This window comes from Camelus dromedarius, chromosome 6 (assembly GCF_036321535.1).
Source record: "Camelus dromedarius isolate mCamDro1 chromosome 6, mCamDro1.pat, whole genome shotgun sequence".
Classification (NCBI taxonomy): Eukaryota; Metazoa; Chordata; class Mammalia; order Artiodactyla; family Camelidae; genus Camelus; species Camelus dromedarius.
This window is the reverse complement of record NC_087441.1, coordinates 58,933,397-58,958,729: the sequence shown is the minus strand read 5'-3', so window position 1 is coordinate 58,958,729 and position 25,333 is coordinate 58,933,397. Positions and strand designations below refer to the sequence as shown.

The 25,333-nt window shown below is 42.8% G+C and overlaps 1 long non-coding RNA gene across 3 annotated transcripts in view; it reads left to right on the top strand.

Annotated features, from left to right (window-relative positions):
• LOC135321499 (uncharacterized) overlaps positions 1 to 25,333 on the top strand; it is a 164,882-nt gene that overhangs the window by 103,401 nt on the left and 36,148 nt on the right. For all 3 annotated transcript variants that reach the window (XR_010381312.1, XR_010381311.1, XR_010381310.1), the window contains exons 2-4: positions 16,229 to 16,358; positions 18,634 to 18,769; positions 23,152 to 23,234. This is a non-coding gene — a long non-coding RNA (uncharacterized LOC135321499). The remainder of the gene's footprint in view (positions 1 to 16,228; positions 16,359 to 18,633; positions 18,770 to 23,151; positions 23,235 to 25,333) is intronic.

Sequence of the window (25,333 nt, the reverse complement as noted above, 5' to 3'; positions counted from 1 at the left end):
CTATGGTATACGTGTGGGCTCACAAACACTGCTGCATAGAGTGCTGTTTGGAGTATTTTAAATGTTCACAGAAACAGTATTTTTGCTGTTTTCCCTCAAAGTGGTGTTTTCAAGATTTACCTATTTTGGTGCTTGTAGAACTAGTCTGTTCCTATTTTAAACTACTATACAGTTTTACATCTAGGAATGCATCATAATTATATTTTTGTTCCCCAACTGATGGACATTTGGGTTGCCTCCAATTTATTTTCTATGGCAACAATGTGACTAAATATATTGTGTGTGTCTCCTCACACACCTGTGTAATAGTGTTTCTGGTATGTGTGTGGTATGCAAAGCTTCCCCCTTCTGGCTCTGACTAACCTGCTCTCCAGCGTGGTTATGTACCCACCGGAAATGTATGACAATTCGCATTTCCCACAGCCTTGCCACTACTCAGTAAAGTCTGAGTAACATTTTGCCACTGTCTTAATTTCCATTTCTCTGATTACTATTGAAGGTGAACATCTCTTTATGTGTTCTTTTGACCATTCAGGTTTTCCTCTTCTGTGACTTGTTTTCCCCTTTTCTCTTTTCAGTTTTCTTAATCTTCTTTATCTGTAAGAGGCTTCAAGTCCTCTGGGCAGTGATGCGTTGCTGGGTATACAGATATTTTAGGGTTACTTGGCAAAAGCAGGAATGATGCCTTTCTCTGTGTCAGATGCAAATTAATTAGCAGGCTCTTTTATAAAACAGTGAGATACAAATTAACACAGGGGACAAATGTCAACCCAAAGGTTTGTCAAACAAATCTATTTTGTTTTATAACCAAGATAATATTAGATCATAACAGGTACTAACTACACTGTTTTCTCAGCTTCGGCTGCTCAAGTTCCTTCTTGTAATTCAAAAGTCTCCATCTTTAAGAACCAGTCCTTTTGCCTTATCCCCTCTTAAAAGAGGTGGGTTAAAAGAAAGGTGGTCATTCTGTGGGCACAACCTTGCAACTGTTTCCTGGTCTGGGAAGGTGTCCGCATGCCCTTTTGATGAATGAGAATGACTGACAGAGATGGAATCCAGTTGTCACTGTTCTTTTCTTATTAGGGGCACTGAGAAGTTGACTTTCCTTAATAGAAACATTATAAAGAAAATCAGGCATATGCTATTTTTCTGAATAAAGAGTGAGATGTGAGAAAGACATGTCCCTAATCTCCCTCTGCTTGCATTTTGTATGAATTGTCTCCTGGAATAAAATTCCAGGGCTCAGGGTGCAGTGCTTCTGAAAATGCTAGTGTCAGTGTTTTATCCCCTCCCAGAGGGAGGAAGACTAGTAAAATGACAAATCGATGTCTAATAGGCTTGGCATGCAAGGTAGGGCTCTCCAAGTGTTCCTGGAGTACTGATTTGCAAATATGTCCTGCAGGGGGTTGCATATCTCTTATTTTTGGTGTACTTTCTCGTACAGAAGTGGATGATCTCACACTTTGTGCCTTTTCACGTAGGTCCATCCACATGTCTCTTCTCCAGTCCTCCTTAGGCCAACATTTCAATCTTAATCTTTCCAGGACTCTGACTGATCAGCTTGGCCATCTGCCACTGCCCATGGGTCCGTGTGTATCTTTCTCTAGTACTCTTCTCTTTCTACACAAAGTGGGTGATGAAGTGCGCCATCTGAGTCTGTTCATCAGGGGGATGTTCCCTCACCGCTGTCCTTCTGAGACACTCTGAGTTGGGCTGTAGTGCAGAAGCATTCCATTTTTATCTTGTGCCAACAAGCCTAGCCAATCCACTGCAAACAAAGCTCAGGCTATTCATTCTCCATGAGCTGGTCCTAGAGGACCCCCTCCTCCCAATGATGCCATCGGCATGAACTGAGGGAGAGGCAGACAGGCAACAGAGGAAGGTGTCATAGGGCCAGGGTCACCTGCTTGTGCAGGATACCTGCACCTTCTGGACCCCTTAAGCCTGATTTCAGATATACTGCTTCCATTTTACAGTGCAGTGTCAGGGCCTGTCCAATTTTAGGCCCTGTTGAGGCTGATATTATCCAGCATCTGGCTGCATGGCCAGACACCAGGGCCTAGTGGCATGCTAAGAACTTACTTTTCAAATAGACTGTGGTTCCCTGCTGTGGACTGTGTGGTCCTGCACCAGAACCCTAAGTACCCACTGTCAGCGCCTACCCCGGCCTCCACGCACTGCCATCTTCTACTACAGGTGTCTCTGCGTAACAGGTGATCTTTCAGGTCACGTGGACCGAGTGGCAAGGCTGCGTGTAGCGCGGCCTGGACTCCTGCAGAGCCCATGCTCTCTCTCAAAGCCGGCAGCTTTCCATGCGACCGAATACAACACTTTCAGGCTGTGTTGTGACAGATCAGGAGAGTTAGCATCGCCCTGGGATAAACCATAAACATACGCTGTTGTCTGTCCCCTGTGAATGTAAACTGTTTCTGAGCTTCCTTTGTGCCACACCAGTGGCCTCATACCATGTGTCCGAGGCTGCGTTCACCAGCTGCAGCAAAGAGAGCACATTTGGTGCAGAGGCTGCAGTCGGCACACTTTTGTTTAAGTTGTAGTAGCTGAGGGTCGGGGCCTTCATCCATTCAGCAGCTGCAGGGCCAGACTGGTGAATTAGATGAGGTTACGTAACGAGGATCACCACCTGGATCCTCTAAGTTCTGGGGGGCAGCAGTAATATCTGCCATCCCCTCCAGCGCTGACGTGGTTTTATAGCCATCATAGCCAAGGGATAGTTTCAGGGGCTTCTCCTTCCCTCACAGCTCTATCCTATGGGTCAAAAAACAAATGCGAGGTTTCTGCCAAGTCCTCCGTAGGCCCATTCCAAACAGATGCTTGGGAGCCAAGGAAGCGAACCACTAGGTATGCCTGTGCACCTCTCAAGCCCACTGTGGGATGGCACTGGGCTGGGAGTCCGCCTGTTACCTGACCCTTGTCTGCCTCTGCTCCAGCAGGGGGCCATGCTGGTCCTCTGAGTGTCCCCTTTCTCTGATGCATGTTTACCTGCTCAGGTAAACACAGGAGTCTGGGGGCTGCTAGGGAGCCCCCCTAACTCTCACACTTTAATTTGTTGATTAATAAATCTGAACCTGTCAACTTCTTTCTTCAATGAATCAATAACACTTAGCCACAGCCACCCGTTTCCACAGTCCTTACAATTATGACGTCCCTCATGTACCTGGGACACTGTGCCAGTGAGTGCATCTGCTCCTACCTATATCCATCTCATCTCATTTCCTCGCAGCTAAAAGTCTCAGCTGACCACTTTCTCTGTCATCCTTAAACTCTAAATATTTTAATCATACTTATTTTATAGGCTTTTTCAGACCATTCTGTGACCTTGAGTTCCTGGTTCTGCGTGCCCTGGCCCTTCCTCATGGCGTTCTGTTTCCTTCTCTGGGTTTACTGTTTTACCGTGTACTACGCTGCTGTCAAGTTCTCTTCTGTGGCTGCCTCTTTGGAGCTGAGCTGTCTTTCTGTCTTCCTCTGAAGAGACCCTAGGATTCTTGTCTGTCCTGGACCAGTTTTTGTCAGTTCCCCTGCCATGCTGGGATTGCACATTCAGAGACCACAACTGGTGGCCTAGGTTTCTGACTATTCACAGGTGAGTCTCTTCAAATACATCTAGGAGATACTTCTTCAGGTTTGTGGGTGGAGCTGGTCAGGGTCCTACTACACAGATGACTTGGAGAAAAATGGTGCTCATTCTTCACCTTGCCTCTCAATAGTCTAAGGCCTTGACTCTTCTGTTCCTGTAAAGACATTAAAATATTAGCCTTGCGTCTCAAAGGCCCAGGCCATAGTCTGTCGCCTGTGTGGCCCCTTGCTTCAGTGCTTACCACTGTAGGTTTTGCAACTCGCTCTTTCTCAGCTGCTGGAAACTTTCCTGTCTTTAGTTTGAATTCAACTATGCATTAAATAAACAATTTTTGCTTTATTTCTTCCAGCACTTCTAGGTGTTTTAAGCAGAAAGGGGTCTGAACATGTCAGCTAAATCTACCATATTTACTGGAAATTATACCAGTGTATTTTCAAAAAGCATGCTGGTGAGTCCACTGCAGTCACAGAGAAGTTTATGGATAAATTTAGTGATTGACTTTGGACATTATAACCACAAATGCAGGACGGCTTCTCTCCAAGTTCAGAACGGGGTTTCTGTTAGTTTACACTTAGTATATGAACATGGTATACATATATATATATATGTATTTTTGTGTGTGTGGTGAAAGGGAGTGCTGTTTCTCATGGAAACAGTGCTTATATATTCCTGAATCCTGCAGGTCACAGGATCATTAAGGTGACAGCATCATCTTGCTAGAAGTGACTGTTCAGGCTACAGCAATGTTATGTTGAGTCTTTGCCTGGTGATTAGAGGGAAACTTCAAAATGATAAAATACAGAATGAGGATATATAAGTAGAAACAGTTGAAAATTTCCAGATAATCTTGATAAATGGAGGAAGGAAGAAAATAGATGCATTTCACTTGGATTTCGGAGAGACGACTTTTGGCTGCATTTGAGTCCTGAACTTAAGTCTGCCTCCAGGCACTAGAAAGTGAAGGAGCTGCCGTCTACACAGCAGATCTCAAAGCGCCTGGCTGCCCTGACAGCGTAACAGAGGTCACACATGTATATGTGTGTGTGCATATGTAGACACATAGTTTTTTCTTTTCCATCAGAGATATTCCCAGTGCATAAAGGCAAGCGAAGACACATTTTCCCTCATCTCCTGGCAGACGTGACGTGTCTACCATTGCCATCCTTTCCATCCTGCTTCCCGCACGCAATGTAATTGTAGGGCCGTGAGGTGAGGGCTAGACCACAATATGCCTAGAGGGATCCAGAGTGACTGAGGAAGTAAGTGATGCTTGAAAACAGGGAGAAAGAAACTGTCATGTAAAGACACGCTGAGAGCAGAGCTGTGGCCAAAACGATCACATGCGAGGCAGGAGCTGAGGCAGGCATCCAAGAGAATTGTATTTGATTTCCGTTTTTAAATATCAGACGTGTAGTTTTAGGGTTGAGAAGCTAAAAATAGGCACCACTCCATATAACTCACTCCTTCTAATTTCTTATAATTAATTCTCAAACAGCTTGTATTTCCCTACCATCGTATAAGAGGTACATTAAGGACAATACTTGAAAATGCCCCAGAAATAAAGTGGAAAGTTAAACTCATATGCTTATATGAGTAATACACTAATGTCTGTTCTACATATGTCAGAGAACATTCGTTGTTTCTTGCTTTCAAAAAGTGTTTAAATATGATATTCCAGATGCCTCTATCACAGGGCATTATTGATTTTATGTAAAATACAATGACCATTTATTTAAAGACTGTGTATATTTTATTTAGTTTTATATATAGCATATATATAGTAAATCATGATTGCATGTGTTTATTATTTTGGCAGGAAGTCTTCACATAAACCAGAGCAATAACAGTTATATAGTACATCGTCTGTATTTTTCTCTTCCTCTCCTGCCTCCTTTACTGTGCTTTCTCCTTGTCAAACTGACTTGGCTTCACTGATTTGGTCTATTTTCTCTCATTCTTTTTTTTTTTTTTTTTCCTTTTTAAGTTCTCCTCTATATTTCTTTTTACTACATTCCTGGATTCTTGGTTTTCCCACATCTTCATTCTTTTCTCTTCTTTCTGGGTAATGTATCTACTTTGTCCCCTCCCAGTAAACATTGTGTTCCCATTCAGAACTGATTTAAATAGTTCCCTTTTCCAAATGGTGATCCAGGACAACACTGGACAGTGAGATGAAAGCAACTTTAGTACAGTTTTCCACTGGGGGCATTGCCTTCTCTATGTGAACTTGGCTACTAAAAAACTCAAGTCTTTCATGCCTTCTAGTGACCTGGCCACATGCAGGACACGATTCTGTCTCCAAAGAGTCACAGAAAAGCTCTAGCTCATTGGTCACCATCCTTATCACTCAGGAAGAGTTCTCAAGTGCAGATCATAGGACTGCTACAGAGTCAACCCAATCCCTATTAAAATCTGTGGGCTTTTAAAAAAGTCGACAGATTGATTCTAAAATCCATATGGAAGGACTGAGGAGCTAGAATTGCTTAAAAAAAATTAAAAGAACAAAGAGAATCCATACTTCCTTATTTCAAAACTTAGTATGATGCTGCAGTAATTAAGAGAGTATCAAACTGGTGGAAGGACACATACGTAGATCAAAGGAACAGTTTAGGGAGACCAATAGACACACATATGTATGGTCAAGAGATGTTTTGTTAAAAGTGCAAAGGCAATTTAATGGAGAAAGGATAGTCTTTTCAACAAATGGTGCTGAAACAATTGAACATCATATACAAAAAAAAAAAAAATTAACCTTGACCCGTACTGTACACCTGATGCAAAAATTAACTGAAAATGGATCATAGATCTAAATGTAAGAGCTATAACTATAGTCTTAGAAAACATAGAAACAGATCTTTGTGACCTTGGGTTTGGCAACTATTTTTTGATATGACACAAAAAACATGATCCATAAAAGAAAATACTGGCAAATTGGATTTCATCAAAACTGAAAACTTCTTCTCTACAAAAGACACAATTAAGGGAATGGAAAATAAGCCACATGTCACAAGAAATTATTTGCAAAGCACATATCTGTCAAAGGACTTGTATCCAGACTATAGTAAAAAAACAAACAAACAAACAAAAAACCTCTCAGAACTTGATAAGAAAACAATCAAGCACACAAATGATGAGTAAAAGATCTGAACAGATACTTCATCAAAGAAGATATATAGACAGGAAAAAAAGGCACTTGAAAAGCTGCTCAGCACCACTGGTTATTAGAAAAATGCAAATTAAACCACAGTGTCACACCACTGCAAGCACATGTATTAAAATGGGTAAAATCTTGTTTAAAAATGACATTACTCTGAGCCATTAAAAAAGAATAAAATTTTGGCATTTGCAGCAGTAAAGATGGACCTGGAGGGTATTATGCTTAGTGAATTAAGTCAGACAAATACAAATACTGTATGAGATCACTTATATGTGGAATCTAAAAATGAAACAAACAAATGAATATAACACAACAGAAACAGATTCACGGACACAGAGAACAAACTAGTGGTTACTAGTGGGGAGAGAGAAATGGGGAGGGGTGAGAGAGAGGTAAGGGTTTAAGAGATAGAAACTACTATGTACAAAATAAACACAGTACAAGGGTACATTGTACAGCACAGGGCATATAGCCAATATTTTTTCATAACTTTAAATATAGTATAATCTATAAAATTTTTGAATCGCTATGTGGTATACCTGAAACTAATATAATATAATATAATATAATATAATAAATCAACTATACTTCAGTGAGGAAAAAACATGTCATTACCAACAGCTGGCAAGTCTGCCAAGCAACAGAACTCTCATTCGTTACTGGAGGGACTACAAACGATAAGCCACTTTGAAAAATAGTTTGGCAGGTTCTTATACGTTTAAATATATACTTACCATAAGACCCAGAACTCCTATCCCTACATATTAACTGGGAGAAATGAAGACATGTCCACAGCAAAACCTGCATGTGAACACTTATAGAGGCTTTATTCATAATGGCCCCAAAGTAGCAACAAACCAAATGTCCTGTTGAATGGATAAACAAACTGTGGTACATCCATAGAGTAGAATACTACTCAGCAGTAAAAATGAACAATCTATTAATACGTGCAGCAACATGGATGACTTTTATATGCGTTATGCTTGGTGAAAGAAGCCAGAGAAGTTACGTACTGTATGATTCCACTTATATGATTTCTGGAAGGGCAGAACTGTGGTGACAGGAAACAGACCAGTCAGTGGTAGTCGGGGTCCGTGGGTGAAAGGAGAAGGTGACTATGAAGAGGCAGGAGGGACAATTTAGGAGTGTTAGGGCTGTTCTATATCTAGATTTTGGTGGTGTTCATATAGCTGTATGTATTTATGCAAACTCATAGAAATGTATACCAAAAGGAGTAAATCTTACTATATGCAAATTATATCTTAATCTTTAAAAAATTAAAAATGGAGCATTATTCAAAGCAAACCTTTTGACCTAACAGTTCCCTCTCACCACCATACCATTTCTGGTTTCCTTTCCCAGCAAAACTTGAAACATCTGATTCTAGGCAGTTTCCACTTCCTCACCTTCCATTCAGGGTTTTGTCTCCTCTGTTGTATGGATTCAGGTCAAGGTTGTTGTCATGGTCACCAGTGACCTACTGACTTTCATGCAGTCAAAGAAAAAGGTCTTCTCATTTTACCCCCATCTTCAGCAGCCTGAGTTAGTTTCTTTTCTCAGTTTCTGTGACATCATTCATACTCTTGGTTCTTCCTCATCTCTCTTCACGCCTTTGTAGCTTCATTTGTAGCCTCTTCTTTGTAAAACCTCTAAACGGTGACAAGTCTGAGGGTTAGGTCCTCAGCCTCAGTTCTCTTATATTTACACTCTGTCCCTAGGTGATTTCCCTGGAGCCTATGGCTTGAAATAATGTCTATGTACCTGTGATCCCCAAATCAATAACTGTGGCCCTGACTTCACCCAGAAACTTCAGAGTCATGTATCTCACATCCTCCCTGACCTCTTCATTAGGAAGTCTACTAGGCATCTTAAAATTAAAATGCCCACGAAATTAAAATGGTCCCCTCCTCACATGTGGCCCTAGTCTACACGTCTCTGTAAATGGCACCCCATCTCTCTAGTTACCTGAGCTAAAAACTTGGGAATCATCCTTGCCTCCTCTCTCAGCATTATCTCTTATCTTACCCTTCATTGCTCAGTGACTTGCAAAACTTAGACTGAATGCTTTCAATTTTCATTTCTCCGACTATCCTGATTCAAGTTATCCCTAGCCTGATTGGTTTCTTCTTCCTACTCCTCCCTCTCCTGTAACTTCCTTGATAAACAATAAACTAACTTCTAAAATTCATAGATGGTTTTATGAACAGTGCCTGTAATACATGAAGTTTTAATTTAAATTTCTGTGAACCTATAAAGCTCTACTCTCATTTCTCAGAACCAGAGTCTGGATTTTTTAAGTACTGCTGAAGAAAACTGAGGAATTCTATAAAAGTGCAGAGAGGGGAAATGTGGAAATCCCCTGTGTAGCTCAAAGTCATACCTGCATTGCTCAATTTGAAGATGGCAAGGAAATACATACTACTTGTTCAGGGAAATGTAATGGCTGAAAGCTGATAATATTTGAGCTGGTTGGTACAGATCAAATCTTGAAAGCAACCTGATGATTTTGCTCTGTTAATTGTCTTTAAAGACCTAGAGATAATTCTAGGAGAGAGAACACTGGTTCCTTTTAGAATGTAGTAGATTTCATTAGGACTGACTCATTAGGAACCATTGGGAACCTCGCCTGGGAGGTAGCTAAAGGGACAAAGCTTCGAAAGGCAAATAATTAAAATTCAGTGACCTCTAGTTTCATGTCGACAGATCACATGCCTGTGTTCTCTTGTTGGTCTGGGTACAAACTGAAGGAAAAAAATCTTTTAAGATTCATTTATCTTACTTCTGGCATCCTCGATCAAGCTCTTTTAGTTTTTCTCTTTGGAATTATTTACCAAACTGTCAGGATCTTGGAATCTTTCTTCAAATTTTCTGGCCATCTCCTCATCAAGTCCTGTAATTGATTATTACTGCAGAAAATGATGGCAGTGAAGTTGGAGACAGAAGAATCAGGAAAATAGTAGTAGGAAGTGCTAGCAAAATGTGTGCGTATTCCCCTGGCCTTTGCTGGGATGACAGTTCAGGGCAGGTGATGCGTCAGTCAGAATCTGACACACACCAGGCCTTCTTGGCTTCGCGCAGTTGTCACATAAACCGTGGGCCGTTTCCTCCATTGTGTTTGCTCTTTGTACGAGCTTCTTTGAAAAAGCTGAAGTTGAATTTTGATTTTAGTTGTCTTTTTCATTTCTAAAGTAATCTGAGATCTTCACCAATCATTCTTAATACACAGTTATCTCTGTCTCTCCTATCAGCGTTATTTAGCCTTCCCGCCTGTATTGGCTAACCTCACCTGTGATGTTGAATTTAACTCTGTCAGTAATTAGTGATTTGAACTAGTTAAGAATTCTTTAAGTGTGGGTTCTTGTGAACACACTGTATGTCTGTCTGTCTCTCTCTTTTTTTTTTTTTTGGTAAATATCCAAATAGCAAGCAAATGTGCTTCATGACTTTCCAGATTTTCCCAAATTCTCTTAAAATTAAGATTATTGGCTTCAAATCCTTTTTTTATCTATTGAATGGATAATAAATCCTCTGAAATTTTGGGATATAACATTTAGAGGAAGGCGAGGTTTCTCTGATGTCTTCAAGGCTGTGAACAAATTGGTAAAAACCATGACTCATTTGATATATCTTCCTGTATCTTTCAAGTTCCTTCCAGCTTTGGCAAATGGTAGCTTTGTTGTGTGTTTTGTTTTAACAAAGTAATGCATGTGTGTAGTTTAAAAAGTCAAATAACACTAAAAGATTGTAACAAAATAATGCTCCATACAGTATATGCCACTCTGCAGAGGCAACTATATTAAATAATTCTAGCTGTTTCTTTTGATATTTACCTATATATTTCCTTTAAATAATATCTGTATATTGCTACCTCTTCATACCTTTAATTTTCTTTTGACTGACTATGGTAGATGACAGTTTTAACTTTCTCTCCCACCTCCCCCTTATATTTGTATTACAACTGTTAGTAAAGTCCATGTTTAGTGTTTTCATTTCATGTAACGTGTTCACTGCTGAGTCAGAAAGCTACTTTCTTTTATTTAGAGATAATAATTGCCTCAATTTTTCATTTGCTTCTTTTTCTTTGAACTTGATAGATTCATTTCCCTACAACTTTCTGCAGCTTCTATATGGTTTAGCCATCTGAATAATCTTTTATTTCCATTCTTTATCTGAAAAACTCTTAATAGTTCCTTCTACTCTTCTGCTCCAACTGGACTGGTTGTTCTCTAGACTTACTTTATATCTGCTACCCTGCCTGGACAGCTTAAGAGATAGATTAGTCAGGATTCTCCAGAGAAACAGAACCAATAGGGAGTGTGTGTGTGTGTGAGAGAGAGAGAGAGACAGACAGAGACAGACACAGAGACAGAGAGTCACACAATTGTGGGACTGGCAAGTCCAAATTCTAAGAGCTGGCCAGCAGGCTGGAGACTCAGGAAAGAATTGACATTGCTTCTCAAGTCTGGAGGCAGAATTCCCTCTTCTTCAGGGGACCTTAGTTTATTTTTTCCTAAGGCCTTCCACTAATTGAATGAGGCCCACCCACATTATGGAGAGTAATCTGCTTTATTCAGTTTATTGATTTAAATATTAACCTCATGTAAAAAATTAAAATCTTCACAATATCTACACTGACGTTTGACCAAATATCTGGGTACCGTGGCCTAGGCAAGGTGACATATAAAATTAATCATCACAAGAAGTAACCAAGAACATGAGAGATCATTACCCAAATTTTGAAGTCTCTTTTTCTCTGTGAGAGATCCTGTCCTTTCCAGTACCCTACCTGTCAAATTCTGGCCATTCCAGCAGCCTCAAATTTCTATCTGTATTTCCTCAATCCTATGAGACCAACACTGTTTGTTATTTAGGCTTGATTTCTGTGTGCCAATTCAGAAAATGCTCTTAGGGTGAATGTCAGGTGCACTTTGTATGTTTTCCTGCATTGGTTGCTGTCCAGAGTTTGGAAAGAGTTGTTTTATATACTTGTTAGAGGTTTATAGCTATATTATATAAGCTTTTAATAGCCAGAACTAGAAGCCCAGTTGGGTTTCTTTGCAAGCCCTCTAATTGGCCTTCTGTTCCCACTTATGCCCCTGTGATCTATTCTCTACCCAGAACTGAGTGGTCTTATAAAAATTTAAGTCAGACCCTAACACTCCTTTGTCAAAATGCTCCTATAGCTTCTCATCATAATTGGAGTGCATAAGTGCTTCTCCCTAACCTAAAAATTCCGTCACAACCTAAGTTCTGCCTTTCTCTGCAATCTTATCTTTGTCTTTTCCCTCCACCCTCAGCCACGCCAGCCTTATCCCTGGTTCTTGAATGTGTCAGACAGATTCCTGCCTTAAGATTTTGCATCTTCTAATAGCTCACCGATTCGCTCCTTTCCCTCATTATCTCATGGCTGATTCACTATTGTCATTCAAATCTTCACATAAACGTCACCTCCTCAGACAGTTTTTCCCTGACAAGCCAACCTAAGTAGCCCCCAAGTCACATCCCACCACACTGCCCTGTCTTAGTCTCTTCATAGGACTTTGTCACTAACTGTTCATTTCTGAGCAGTTTTCGAAAACTTTTTTTGTTCATGTTTGTGTAAGTGTTCAGTCCCCCTCCACTACAACGTTCCTTCACGAAAGTGGGAGCCTTGCTAGGATTGTTGTTCACTGCTGTATCCTCAGCCTGACAGCAGTGCCTGGCATGTGGCAGATCCTTGATCCAATCAAATTGTTGGCTGAAGGAGTAAACCTGGATAGATCCAAGGCTGGGGCTACCTGTCATGTGGTAACAAGCATGTTAATTAACGGAAATTTGTTTTGGCTGCCATTTGTACGGCTTCAAATTTGGAAGGAAGCTCTAAAAACAACATTCCTTCCTTGGTTTGGTGTTAAGCAACACTTTCTTGGGGTGCATTTGCCATGCATCATGGCATTTTTTGTGTGTCTTCTATGTGTCATTGCCAGAAAAGACGTTAAGAGCACAGCCTCCAAGAGTTAGACAGGACTGGGTCTCAGTCTTGTTTTGCCACATTGGAGGTATGTCACCTCGGACAAGTTAATGTAAGCCTCAGTTTCCCCATCTGTGAAATAGGATGACAATAATTTAAGAGTTTTGTGGAGGTTAAATTAAATAATGTATATAAATTATTTAGAATTGTATTTTGGCACTGTATTTTGAATGTTCAAAATATAGTTAGTGTTACTGAGTACGATTAGTTTAGGTGACAGCAGTAGGCATGTGGGATTAATAGACATGTCAGTGGGGGATGATACTGGGTGAGGGACGAAGCACTGTGCCTAAAGGTCACCTTTTCCAGGGACATTTCCCCAGTAACCACCTGCTCCGGTTACTTCTTGGCTTCTGGACTCAACACACATGTACATTGAATGCTGATACTTGGCTCTTCTTAGAAATTACTTTTTCTTTTCCTTGAACCTTCTCATTGGTGCTGCAAGGCCCTTCTCTCTTTTAAAGAATTTAGAAATGTTCAGTTTAATCGTATCGCCTCTTCTATCCCAGTTTCCTTTTCCACTAGCAATTGTTCTAAAATATTTTATGTGTATTACTTTGCTTCAAGTATTCTTATAAAGTGAGTACTAGTGCTGTGTGCAGGTACTTCTGATTTCCACAAATGCTATTGTGTTATTATTTATCACTCTGTTTCTCACATTTATTTCGCCAAGCACTTTTTTTTTTTTTTTTTTTTTTTTGGTTTTCATGTGTTGCTATGCATAGCATAGCTGTGCTTCTTAAGAATGCTCCAAGGTGGGTATCTCCTACATCTTACAGATTGGCTTCCCCTCTGATTCCCAGATTACCTTCAGTTTCCCCACCAACAACTGCAAAGTAGGACCCTGTGCTGTCGCTTTGTAGCTTGTGCTGGGAATTTCTTTAGGATGTGTTTCAAGGAGTAGAATTGTTGAGCTGGAGTAGGAAACGATATGCTCCTTGGTAATCGTTCTCCGGTATCTCTTTCTGGGTACATGTTGCATATCCCTAATTAGCTTGTGAGTTATGGGGTTTGACTTTTAGATCTTAAAACAAAAAGTAGCAGAGAGAAATCAGGTCCAACATTGGGATAAGTAGAGACTCCAAGTGGCAAGTGGAACACAAGGAGACTCATTCCACTTCTGTGTGACTATCGAGATACAAGTAGGCAAATTATGCCACTTGCTATTTTTATAGCCCATCCACAAGAGGATTTTTTGGCATGACTCGTACGGCATGTGGAGAGTCCAAAACACAATTATCCAAAAGAAGAAGAAATTAACACCAGAAAGAATCTAGGAACGAATGGGTGGTGACTGGTTGGCATACACTCCTCACCAGGCAGCGAGGGCATGCTCTTATACTTGTTTGAACAGTTTATTCTAATCTGCAATCATATAAAGTTGTAAAATCACCAGTGTCTAAGAAGCTGCAGAGAAGGATGGAAGGAATTCAGCTCTAGAGGTAGATTTGTTCTTTTCCCCCCTCCTATTGTGACAAACTTCAAACTTTAGAAAAGTTGCAAGAATAATACAATGAACACCTTCTACCCTTCAGCAAGATTCACTGAGTGTTAACATTTTGCCACATTTTATCTATCTCTGTCTGTGTGTCAGTCTATCTAATCTACCATTTAAATGTTCCCTTATGTATCTTCAGCATTTCTTTCCTAAGAACGAGAGCATTCTCACCAATAACCACAAATTTAACATTGGTTCAAAGCTGTATCTAACTTACTTGTATTCAAATGTCTAGAACAGGGTTCTGCTGTGGTTAAGCAGAAGCAGCCACAGACAATGCATGACACCGTGGGTGTGGTGGGGTGGGGTCCCAGTACAACTTTATTTACGAAAACAGGTGGCTGGCTAACCCTAGACTGACTCTCTCTCTCCCTCCCCCTCCTTCCTTTTAAGAATTGGTGCAAGATGATATTTTCGGGTTAGTGAAGCTCACAGTGCAAGGTAGATTACAGCGATCATTCTTGGTTTTGAGAAGGTTTTCCATGAAGTGTATTACTCAGCTGCACATCATTCTGCCTCTTCCATTTCTTCATTCCTATTAATCCAGTTCCTACAAGTCTACCTCTTCATTCTTTATTTGAAAAACATCACTACCTTTGATAAATATTGCACAGCTTTATCTTCTGTCACTATTCTTTTCTTTAATTGTGGTAAAATGCACATAACATAAATTTGACCATTTTAACCACTTTTACATGTACAGTTCAGTGGAATTAAGTCCATTCACAATGTTGTGTAATCATCACCTTCATCCATCTTCAGAAAATTTTCATCCTCTTCATCTGAAACTCAGTACCCATTAAAAATGTAACTCCCCATTCTCCCCTCTCCCCCTGCTCCTGGCGACCACCATGCTACTTTCTGTCTGTATGAATTTGACTACCCTAGGTGCCTCATAAAAGTGAAATCACATGCTGTCCTTATATGCCTGGCTCATTCACAAAGCATAATGTCTTCAAGGTTCATCTATGTTGTAACGTGTGCCAGGATTGTCTACTTTTCGAGACTGAGTAATAGTTCATTGTATGTATGTACCACACTTGGTTTATCCACTCATCTGTTTGTGGACACTTGGGTTGATTCCACCCTTGGCTATTGTGAGTAATGCTGCTATTAACACGGGTTCTAGACTCACTCTTAAAGCAGTAATTTTCTTTCTGTCTAGGGGCTAGAAGCAGGGATAGGGACCAACAACAGATATAGACCTAAAGTGTCACATTTAGGCTAATACTGTCACTTAGAAATCAGCTCAACAGAAGACAGCAACGAAAACAACCACCTCCTCTCCCCTGGCATCTCCTTCCTCCAGGGCTTTCTCGTCTCTTAGCTGCGCATTGCAGTGGCCTCGCGCTGCCAGTGGAGTGATCTGCCTAAGAGGCAAAATTGACCACAGCCCTCCTCTGCTCAGGACTTTCCCATAGCTCTCTATTTTCTACAAGACAAAATCTAAAGGTCTTAGCCTGGCTAATCCTGCCCTCAGTGTCCTAGCTCCTACCCCTCTTCCCATCCCTACCCCCTGACACTTCCAACTTCTCTCTGTGCATCCCAGAGCACCCTATGTTTGTCCATGTCCCGGCATCATACTGAAATTATCTCTTTAAGTTTGTGTCCCCAAGTGACTTAACCTCCTAAAGAGTGGGAGCCATGCTTCAGTCATCTTTCCACTTCTGGTGCCCAGCAGACTGCCAGATGTCTAGTAGGTGCTTAATAAATGTCTTCTGAACTGAACAAAATCACGGGTTCTTAGAAGGGCATCCTAAACCTTTGTAAACTGCATCAGTGAATCTGACCCGCTTCATTTCCTGCTATTCCAGTCTCTGGTCCTTGTGCTCCAAACACACCTAGTTTCAATGCTTCTCTAAGTGAGCTCTGAAATTCCATGCCTCTGGGCCTGTGCTCGTTGCCAGCTTTCTCTCTGGAATTCCTTCCACTTCCCTTCCTGAGGTACCCCTGTTCATCTTTCAGCCTCCACGTCTTCTGCTTGGAGAAACCGACTCTGAGATCCCTGATTCTGCCAGACAGAAGGAATCTTCTGTTTTTCTGCTCTCCATAACACAAAATACCTCTATCACAGACAATGTGACAACATTATATCGTAAGTAATTTATTTATCTGTCTTTTCCCATAGACTGCTTTGAGTTAAGGGGCCCTGTTTCATTCATCTTTGTGTTTCCAAAGCCTCGTAGAGTACCAGGCACTTAGGAGGTGTTCAATAAATGTTGGATAAGTAAACAGATGAATGAATGGTCATAGGTATTTGATACCCACAGTCTGAGTGGGCACAAAGAGAATCTGATTCAGTTTGTTTCACACCAGGATAATTTGGCCCAATTCAGTGTCTGTGGCTCAGATTAAAAGCATTCTCTCTCCCCCGATGTAGCCGTTTGTATCTGAGGCTTTTATATAGCCCTGTTCAGCCACGAATTTACATGGGGGTGGAGGGGCCTGCCCTTGGCCCCACAAAGGAGAAATAAAGACATAAAACGCTGACCGCTGGCCTGCAGCGCCCTAGATGAAAGTTTGAGGGAGAGGACAGTAGGGCCTCCGGCGAGAAGCTCACCTCGGGAGGGCGGGTCTGAAGAGGTGAGCTGGACTCAGTGCCTGCAGGTGCTGATCCCGAGAAAGATACCAGCAGCTCTGCAGAGGCAGCCACCTGTTGCCAAAGGAGAGCTTTGGAGAAATGGCGGCAAACGTGGCAGCGGAAAGAGCTGTGTTGGTCCATCGAAATGCTGCACTGTCTGGGGCCCCGCCAGTGGTGCTGTGGATCTTCCTGGGAAAGAATGATGAAGGGGCACCTGCACTCACTACCAGAAGCCACACTAGCCTGGACCTCAGGGTTGGTGACGGTGGGTGGTGCTGTGTTGGTGGAGATGGTGACAGTGGTGACAGCAAGGCATGAGGGTCAGTGGACAGGTGGCTTGATCACAGCCTTATGGCCGGACTGCTGGCTTCCTGTCCATGGAATGCTGGCAGAGCAGGCTGGCAGAGTGGGCCGGCGATGTGGGAGTCGGGCATGGAGGGCTCTGTTTGGGTTTCTGTAGCTACTGCATGGGGATGATAATGAAGACTAGTTCCTAGATATGTGCAAACAGCTCTGGAGAAGCTCTGAGATATTAGGAGAGCTACTCTGGAAAAGACTGGAATTCTTGCTGGAAGCAATGGGGGCTTGAAGCCCTTGTAATTTAGGCCTAATTGTAAACATGACCTCTTTTGTTTTCTGCGGGTTGGTGAAACAAGAGGCATAGTGATTACATAGATAAATACAGACTTTGACTTATTTAAGTGGAAAGATGGAACTGCGGGAGGAAATTATGGCCCATGATTGACAGGGCCAGGATGTACCCATCAACCTGGACCTGTTCACATGGAGCACAGCAGTAGCTTCTCCTGCTTTGTGGTTGGTTGGTTGTGTTTGCTCCTGCTGATGAAGTTTGTGAAGGGCCTTGAACTCAAGAGTCCCCCAGTCTGATGGGCTGCCCACTGGCAGGTGCATCCCAAAAGCAGCACCCAGCCCCACCCCTCTTCCTGATCCAGGAAGCCTTGGAACATCACTCCCCTCTCCCCAAGCCGGGACCGCCAGCCCAGTGATGTCCAGTCCCTCTCCTCTCACCATCAGCTTTGCCCTGAGATCACCTTCCTGCCATCCATTTCCCTCACCCTCTGAGCCCTGTGAACTTGGACTGCAATAAGGCTGAACCGCAGACCGAAGTCTAAACGTCCTGACCACAAAGCCTCGTACATTGTGGGCTCAGCTTCTTGGGAAGTGGTAGGCATGACCACCATATTTAAGATCTGACGGAATTAATCTCTGAGAAATGTGTGAAGGAGACGGGAACAGAGTGGACCAGAGAATTAATGAGATGTTTTCCTCCCCAATTTCCAGGATTTTTGTAACAAGTCATGTTTAGCAAGAAGGAAAGAAAGGAAGGAGGAAGGAAGGGAAGGAGGAAGGAAAAAAAAGGAGCAGAAGAACATATCCCTTTGTCTCTTATTATGAGGGCTACTTCATTTGTAGAGAAGTGAGTTATTGTAAACCTCAAGTGTGCACTTGGGAATCTACGCTTCTGGGAAGATTTGAGCTCTTCCCATAAAGAGCTGAAAGGGACTGTTACTACAGTCTCTCCAACCAGTGAATGCTGGGACTGAATGAATTGAAAGAGATGCCTTTCTGCTTTAATTTTTTCTCCACCTCCTAATTCCACATTTAAGGAAAAAAAAAGCATTTTTTTTTGAGACTATACCAGACTAGTTAATAGAACAGGATAATTCTAGATACAAGGCTGTGCAAAGTAGGAGCGTATAATGAGAGGCTCTGAATGGATGTCATTGTCTTTCACAAAGCATGCTTTGTCTCATTGTTTTCACCTAAGACTTCTTGCAAAACAACGGGCTTTGAAAGTGCAAGATATGCTGCTTAACTCTTGAAGAGCTGACAGACATCACACCTTTTCCAGGAGGATTGTGACTGGAGCTTCAATCATTTTTTTCTCCCCCGGTTTCTATGCAGTAAGTGCGACAATTAGAGAGAACTGTTAGCTGACTATCCTAACCCAGTTCCAATCATGTCAGAAGGAACTAAAAATATCCTGTGGTCAAATTATGGAGACTCCTGCTTCTAAGGTGCCTGGGCTGAGAGTAGCGAGGGGGAGGTAATATTACCCACAGAAACAACAGCAGGGCTCCCCCAAAACCATTGCATGAAATTTCCTTCATCTGAAAAGGCTGAGAGCTTTTTACGGTACTAGACTTTGGGTGAAACAAACAAACAAGAAGGCCATTTCTAAATATAGCCAGCTTTTGTAGGCTATATTTAGTCATGTTTCTACTAAGTAAAAATATCAGAATGCATTTTGGCAGAAATTTTCACCATAATTTTTTTTTTCTTTCACTTCCCCTTATTTGAAGCTCTGGTGACACAAACATTAAGGAATATAATCAGAAAACCTAAGGAACTCTTCTTAGGTCATGTGCTTATTCACTTAAGAAAAATGTATTGAGGACAAGCCTCTGCTTCTAATTCATTTTCATTACAGTCTTTTGTTCTTGGAGCCCTCCAGGGATTCTCCATATAGAAAGGAAAAAGGTGACTGCATTCTGACATGTATATGCATTACAGAGCAATGCGTGTGAAACAAAACAGATCATCAGAGTACCTGTTTTGTAGGGCTCTTGTGAACTTGGAATGCATTAATACATGTGCAACATTTAATCAGAGTCTGGCACGAGGTAAGTGCTCAGTAAACGTTAGCTGTATTTGTTATTAGTAGTATTTGCATAGAGTACACCCAGATGTATTTGCATACACATGTATGGTTTGTGTCCTAAAGGCATAGACTTGAAACAATAGTCTTCATCTCTTAGCATCAAATATCCAGTGATGCTTATTACTGGACAGATCCAAACAGAAGCAAAAGCTGCCTTTTTTTTTTTTTTTTTTGCATGTGGTAAAATATACACAACATAAAAGTTACTGTTCTAACCATTTTTAAGTGTGCATTTCAGTGGCATTACGTACATTCCCATTGTCTTGTAACCAGCACCACCATCCATCTCCAGAAATTTTTTATCTCCCCCAACTGAAACTCTGGATCCATTAAACACTAACTTTCCATCCAGTCTTCCCTCCCCACAGCCCCTGGCCACCGCCATTCTCCCTTCTGTCTCTATGAATTTCTAGGTGCCTCAGATAAGTGGAATCATACACTGTTTGTCCCTTTGTGTCTGGCTTGTTTCATTTAGCATAATGTCTTCAAGGTTCATGTATGCTGTAGCATGTGTCAGAATTCCATTCTTTTTTAAGGCTGAATAAGGAGTCTTCATTTCAAAATCGAGGTATTTTAGGAAGACCATATGGCTATAGCTCACACAGGCGATTATTCCCCATCCTCTCTTCTGTCTCCGAGCCCTCATTGTGTGACTGTTCTAACGAGATCCAAGGGCATGGCTTCCCTCATGGTATTCTTTGACCAGGAATGGCTTTGCCCTTGAACCTGGGAGTCAGACGGACAGGACAGACGTGTATTTGCCTCTGCGTTCTCCCGCTTGGGAAATTTAATTATCTTGAGCATGCAGTTAGGTCAAACCATAGGGTACTGTCTGTATTTGATAATTTTTCTGTACAAAAATGACAGTCTTATCTGGCTCAACCTAATTCTTCACCTCTCTGCTCCTCAGTTATCTTATATAAAATATAAAGTTAAAAGCAGTGCTTGTCTCACAGGGCTACCGTGAGGATTGGAGGACGTGGGATGGGTGCAGGGCGTCCCAGAGCACACGCAGTGTGGGAGCTGCCTGGGGCCGCCTCCTTTGGGGAGCAAGGTCTCTCCTCCCAAGCCCAGGGTTTCGGATGCTCCCTGCTGGCCTCCTTCGCCTCCTCTCCTGCCCCTGATTGATTGTACCTTCCTCATCAGCTCAAGGACATGACAGCCCACCTGGAATGAGAACAGTTTTTTCTGACACATTGTTTTAGAGGGTGCAGCGCCGTGAACCAAATAATGTTTCCTCTCTTCATGGAGTTAGTGTTCTAGTCAAGGAGAAAGAAAACAAGATAAGCAAGAAAAATATATATGTTAGGAAAACTAAAGTAGGGGAGGAGGATCTGAGGGTCTGGTCACACTTTAGATGACAGGTAACAAGTGCCCTTGCATGGAAGCCTTTCCTTCAAGGCTTTCCCGGTGTCACATCCCTCCCTTCCTCCTCCCCGCTGTTCCTCCTTTCCTTCCTCCCTCCTTCTTTTTCCTTCTTTCTTCCCTTCTCCTTCCCTCCCTTTCTTTCTGCCTTCCTTCCCTCCTTCCCTCCATCCCTCCTCTTTGGGCCCTGGGCAGCTCTCTTGGCTTACTTGAACCTCCTCTCCGAGGGCGGCCGCGTGCTGACTCTGCAGAGGCCCCGGACTCAGGAATTCCGGGAGAAGGCTGCGCTGATCCGGGAGGGGAGGCTCTGGCTGATGCTGACGCTGCATGGGTAATGCCCGGCTCAGCGTCCTTTATTCACCCGGCTGCCTTGGGCTTTACCATTGTTCTCCCTGCATTTTGCCCATTCATGACCCGGAGACTCCAGGCATCCCCTACCGGAGGCCTTCCATCTCCTTGCCAACCAATCCCGCTCCTGAATCTCAGGAAATTACAGGACCACACCATCGGCAAGACTGAGACACTTCCTCGTCTGAGCTGTCAGTTCCCCCGGCTCTAGCCAGGCCTGATGCAGCCCAGCCCAAGGTAATTTATGGGAAAGGTTTTCCACCTTACCCCCAACAGTGTGTGTAAGATTCTCCAGGGCCTAAAAGCTACTTTATGAAAAACACAGAGAAGATCACATAAATTAATCTCTTCACATATGTGTATTCCAGTACTGCTTTTTACATAATATTCATGGTTTGTTCTTTTTTTATCACGAAGCTCGTACTCCAGGCAGCGAAGTGTGTCCTGGGCCTGTGGCGAGGGCTGGGGGCACTGACGATGCTCTGCTTCCCACCCCAGGTCTTGTAGGTTGTTCCTGGATTTGAGATGAGCCACAGGCAGCTCTGGCCATCGTCCTTGTGACTCTGCCTCTTAGGTTCGCCACTGACTCCAGCTTTCGCTCAGAAAATGCTGCCTCATCCCTAATGGCTGCTCAATCAGGAGAATATTATTTTCAGATGTTTTAAATTTGTGCAGCGTGAAACATACGTCCTGCCATATGGAGCACAATAGGAGCTGGTTAAGGCCAAAGTGGGACCCAGAATTGGGAGTTTTCTTTTCTTCTGTTTGTTTGAAGTCAGACCCTGGAGGCCAACCAGCAGTCTAAGCTGTGCTCTAAATTAGAGCACGTGTGCGTCGTAGAGAAACTGTGCACACAGAGCGACAACGGCAATCTGCCCCCCGCCCCCCACCCCCGCACTAGCACTACGTCCAATTAGGGGAGCTGCTGCAAGGCTGTGGTAGCCCCGTCTGGAAATCAAGTTACAGACAACCTTGCAGATGCTCCAGAGTCACGTGCACCACAATGCAGAAGGTCTGCGCACTAAGATAGTTGCACTGAAGCTGCACGTGTGGAAATTTGATTGGTGTAATTTTAACCATTAGTTCTGAAAATAAAGCTGAGTTACAGTAGTAGCAGTGTTGGACTTTCACATTTAATCTGAGAAAGACGTGAAAGAGACACTAGAATATAAAAAATGGCATTTGCTTATCAGCCACTGACTCACTCAGCAAGTGCCTCCTCTGTGTGCATGCAGTCCAGAGCTGGGCTCTGCCGAGGAAAGATGTGTATGACAAAGTCCGGCTCACATGAAAAGCTTCCAATCCACTTTACTCTTCCCCTGGCTTTTCCTTTCAGAACCACTGGGCTTCGTGTATCGAGCTGCTCCACATCCCAGGCATTGTGTGATGAGATCTCTTAGGAGTAGAGGAGACAGGCGAGAAGACAGGGAACTGCCTTCCAGGAGCCAGCAGCTATGATTTCGCTAACTGTGGGGTGCTGAGGGAGCTTGGGGGAGGGCATGCAGGCAGGACATAGGGTCAGAGAAGGCTTCCCAGAGGACCCAGCACTCGAGCTGCATCTGGGAGGTTTACCTGAGGTGTGTTCACTCACCGTTTGTTGAGGTGGTGATGCTTGGCTCGTCCCCATCCATGATTCTGGGTTTTCTTCTCTGGAGCCTGTGGGCCGTGAAGCCACGTGCCTCTAGCCCAGTCCCTGCCTCAGCCAACAGAAGGCTCGGTTTCCAAGCTCTGCCCAAATGCAACACCCCACTGAATTCCCCCTTCCAGTCTGGGAGGTAGGTATCGCTACTCTCAGCTCATTTGCAGAGCAAAGACATCTAATGGAATTTCAGCCCAAGAAATGGCTGCTGTTTCCCAGCTCACTCTCTTTCAAGTGATTCAGATGTCCTCTTCCTCTCCCTCCCATTGTAGGTGACCACTCAGAATCTCAACATGATGGACTTTCAATGGAAAGCATCCTTACGGAATATCAGAGGGAAGCTGTTTCCTCAAAGGTAGTGGTGGGGAATGATGCTCTAGGGATGGGGAAGAGCCAGCTGGAGGAGGGCTCTGCAGCACTGGACTGGAGTGTGTGGATGATGGGGACTCATTGCTGGTTCTTATCCATGGAGCTGACGTGATGAAAAAATGGAGTTTTAGGAAAATAGCTCAGTGATGAAGTGTAAGGTGGGCTGGGTAAGGAAAAAGACTAGATGCAGGTGGACAAACTAGGGTAATAGCGAGTTGGTCAAGTTTAGTGTTATAACAGTGTTGACTTTGGACTAGGGAAAAAAGTGAAGCGAAGAAGTGGAAAGACACAGAGGGAGATGGGAGAGCATGTAACAGAGAAAAACAGCCTCCTGTGCTGATGAGTTCATGAAGACAATTGATCTGATTTAGTATCAATGGAGGGGATGCTGTTATTGATCAGCAATAATACAGGTTTCATTATTATTTTGAAGTCATGCTAAAAATAAGGGCTGTACATTGAGTTTGACCAAATGCTTTAAGACTAGGCATTTGTCTTTTCCAGTTTTTCATATCTTCACACCTTAAGATTCCCCAGCCTTGAGCTGTGGTCTCTGCCCTTCCTGTCTCAGGTAAGCACACCTATTCTCTGTGCTTTGGTGACAGGCATTAAGGGCTTGGGCCAGAAACAGGTAGACAAGCAATAGTGGTTACAGCCTGGAAGCAGGGTTTGAGCTTTGCATGGTCTTGAAGATATGTATTTTAGTAAAACATGTGGCTTTGTTTTAAGGTAGAGCTTGAAGGGTACATTTTTAAAATCCCAGACTCCTTTTCTTTGAAAAGTGGAATCAAAGAAAAAACAATTTCAGGTTGAGTTATGGAAAAAGCTGTGCTCAAGTCTGGACTCACCAAAAGCTTGTTTTGAACGGTCTGGTTATTTTGTAGGAGTGTTGGGTGTCTTTGGCCAGGACAGTCTAGCCTCCAGGTCATTTGGCACTGGGGTTTCTAACACGTCCTTACCATAAAACAGCACGAGAGATGCTTGATGTTCTCTGAGCCAATTGAAGTTTCTTTCCTGACATACTTCGGGCAAGGTTCTTTCAGAGCAAAGCCATGGACCTTCCAGATCTCCAGCTCCAACTTGAGTTTTGAAAGATAGAGCTCCTTGAACCCAGTATTTGAGAAGCAGGCCACTGCCTCAGATGCTTTGAGATTATGCATTACATTCTGAGTGCTTAGACTCCTTCAAGTAGAAAACCCAGATCAGTCTCAAAGAACCAGCTACGTTTTGATGGCCAACTTCTCTGAGCAATTTCTATTTGGTCTCTATTGCTAGACCAGCATTAAGTCAGTGCTGAGAGGGGAAAAAAAAAAACAAAACACTTTGTGTCTTTGCTGCTTTTTCAGTTTCTGTCTGGGGCATTGTTGCTGCGTTAATCAAAGGTTCACGGGAACTACAACGTCTGGTGCTGGTACTCAGAGGGGAAGAGCTGCAATTGATTAGAACGTGTAGGGCTCCTTGTAAATGTTGTAAATTGCATTGTTGGGTTAGTGTAAAGTTACAAAAATAAAATACAGTAGTCCTTCTTTATCCAAGGGAAATATGTTCCAAGATCCCCAGCGAATGCCTGAAACCTCAGACAGCACTCAACCTGATATATGTCATATTTTCTCCTACACATGCATACCTGTGATAAATTAGGCACAGTGAGAGATTGACAACAATAACTCATCATAAAATAGAATCATTATAACAATATACTGTAATAAAAGTGATAAGGGTCACTTGAACACAAGCCCTGTGATACTACGACAGTCGATCTGATGACCCAGATGGCTACTACGTGACTAATCATTGGGCAGCGTATCCAGCATGCTGATACGCTGGACAAAGGGATGATCCGTGGCCAGGCAGGGCAGAGGGGGACAGCACGAGACTTCTTCATGCTCCTCAGAACAGTGTGCAATTAAAAACTTATGAATTGTTTATTTCTGGAATTTTCCATTTAATATTTTCAGACCGTGGTTGACCTTGAGTAGCCAAAGCCATGGAAGGCAAAACTGCAGGTAAGGGGGGACTGCTGTACCTGAGTCTGTTTCCTCAAACAGAGTTAATATCCATCCTAAGGAGATGGAAAATCTGAGG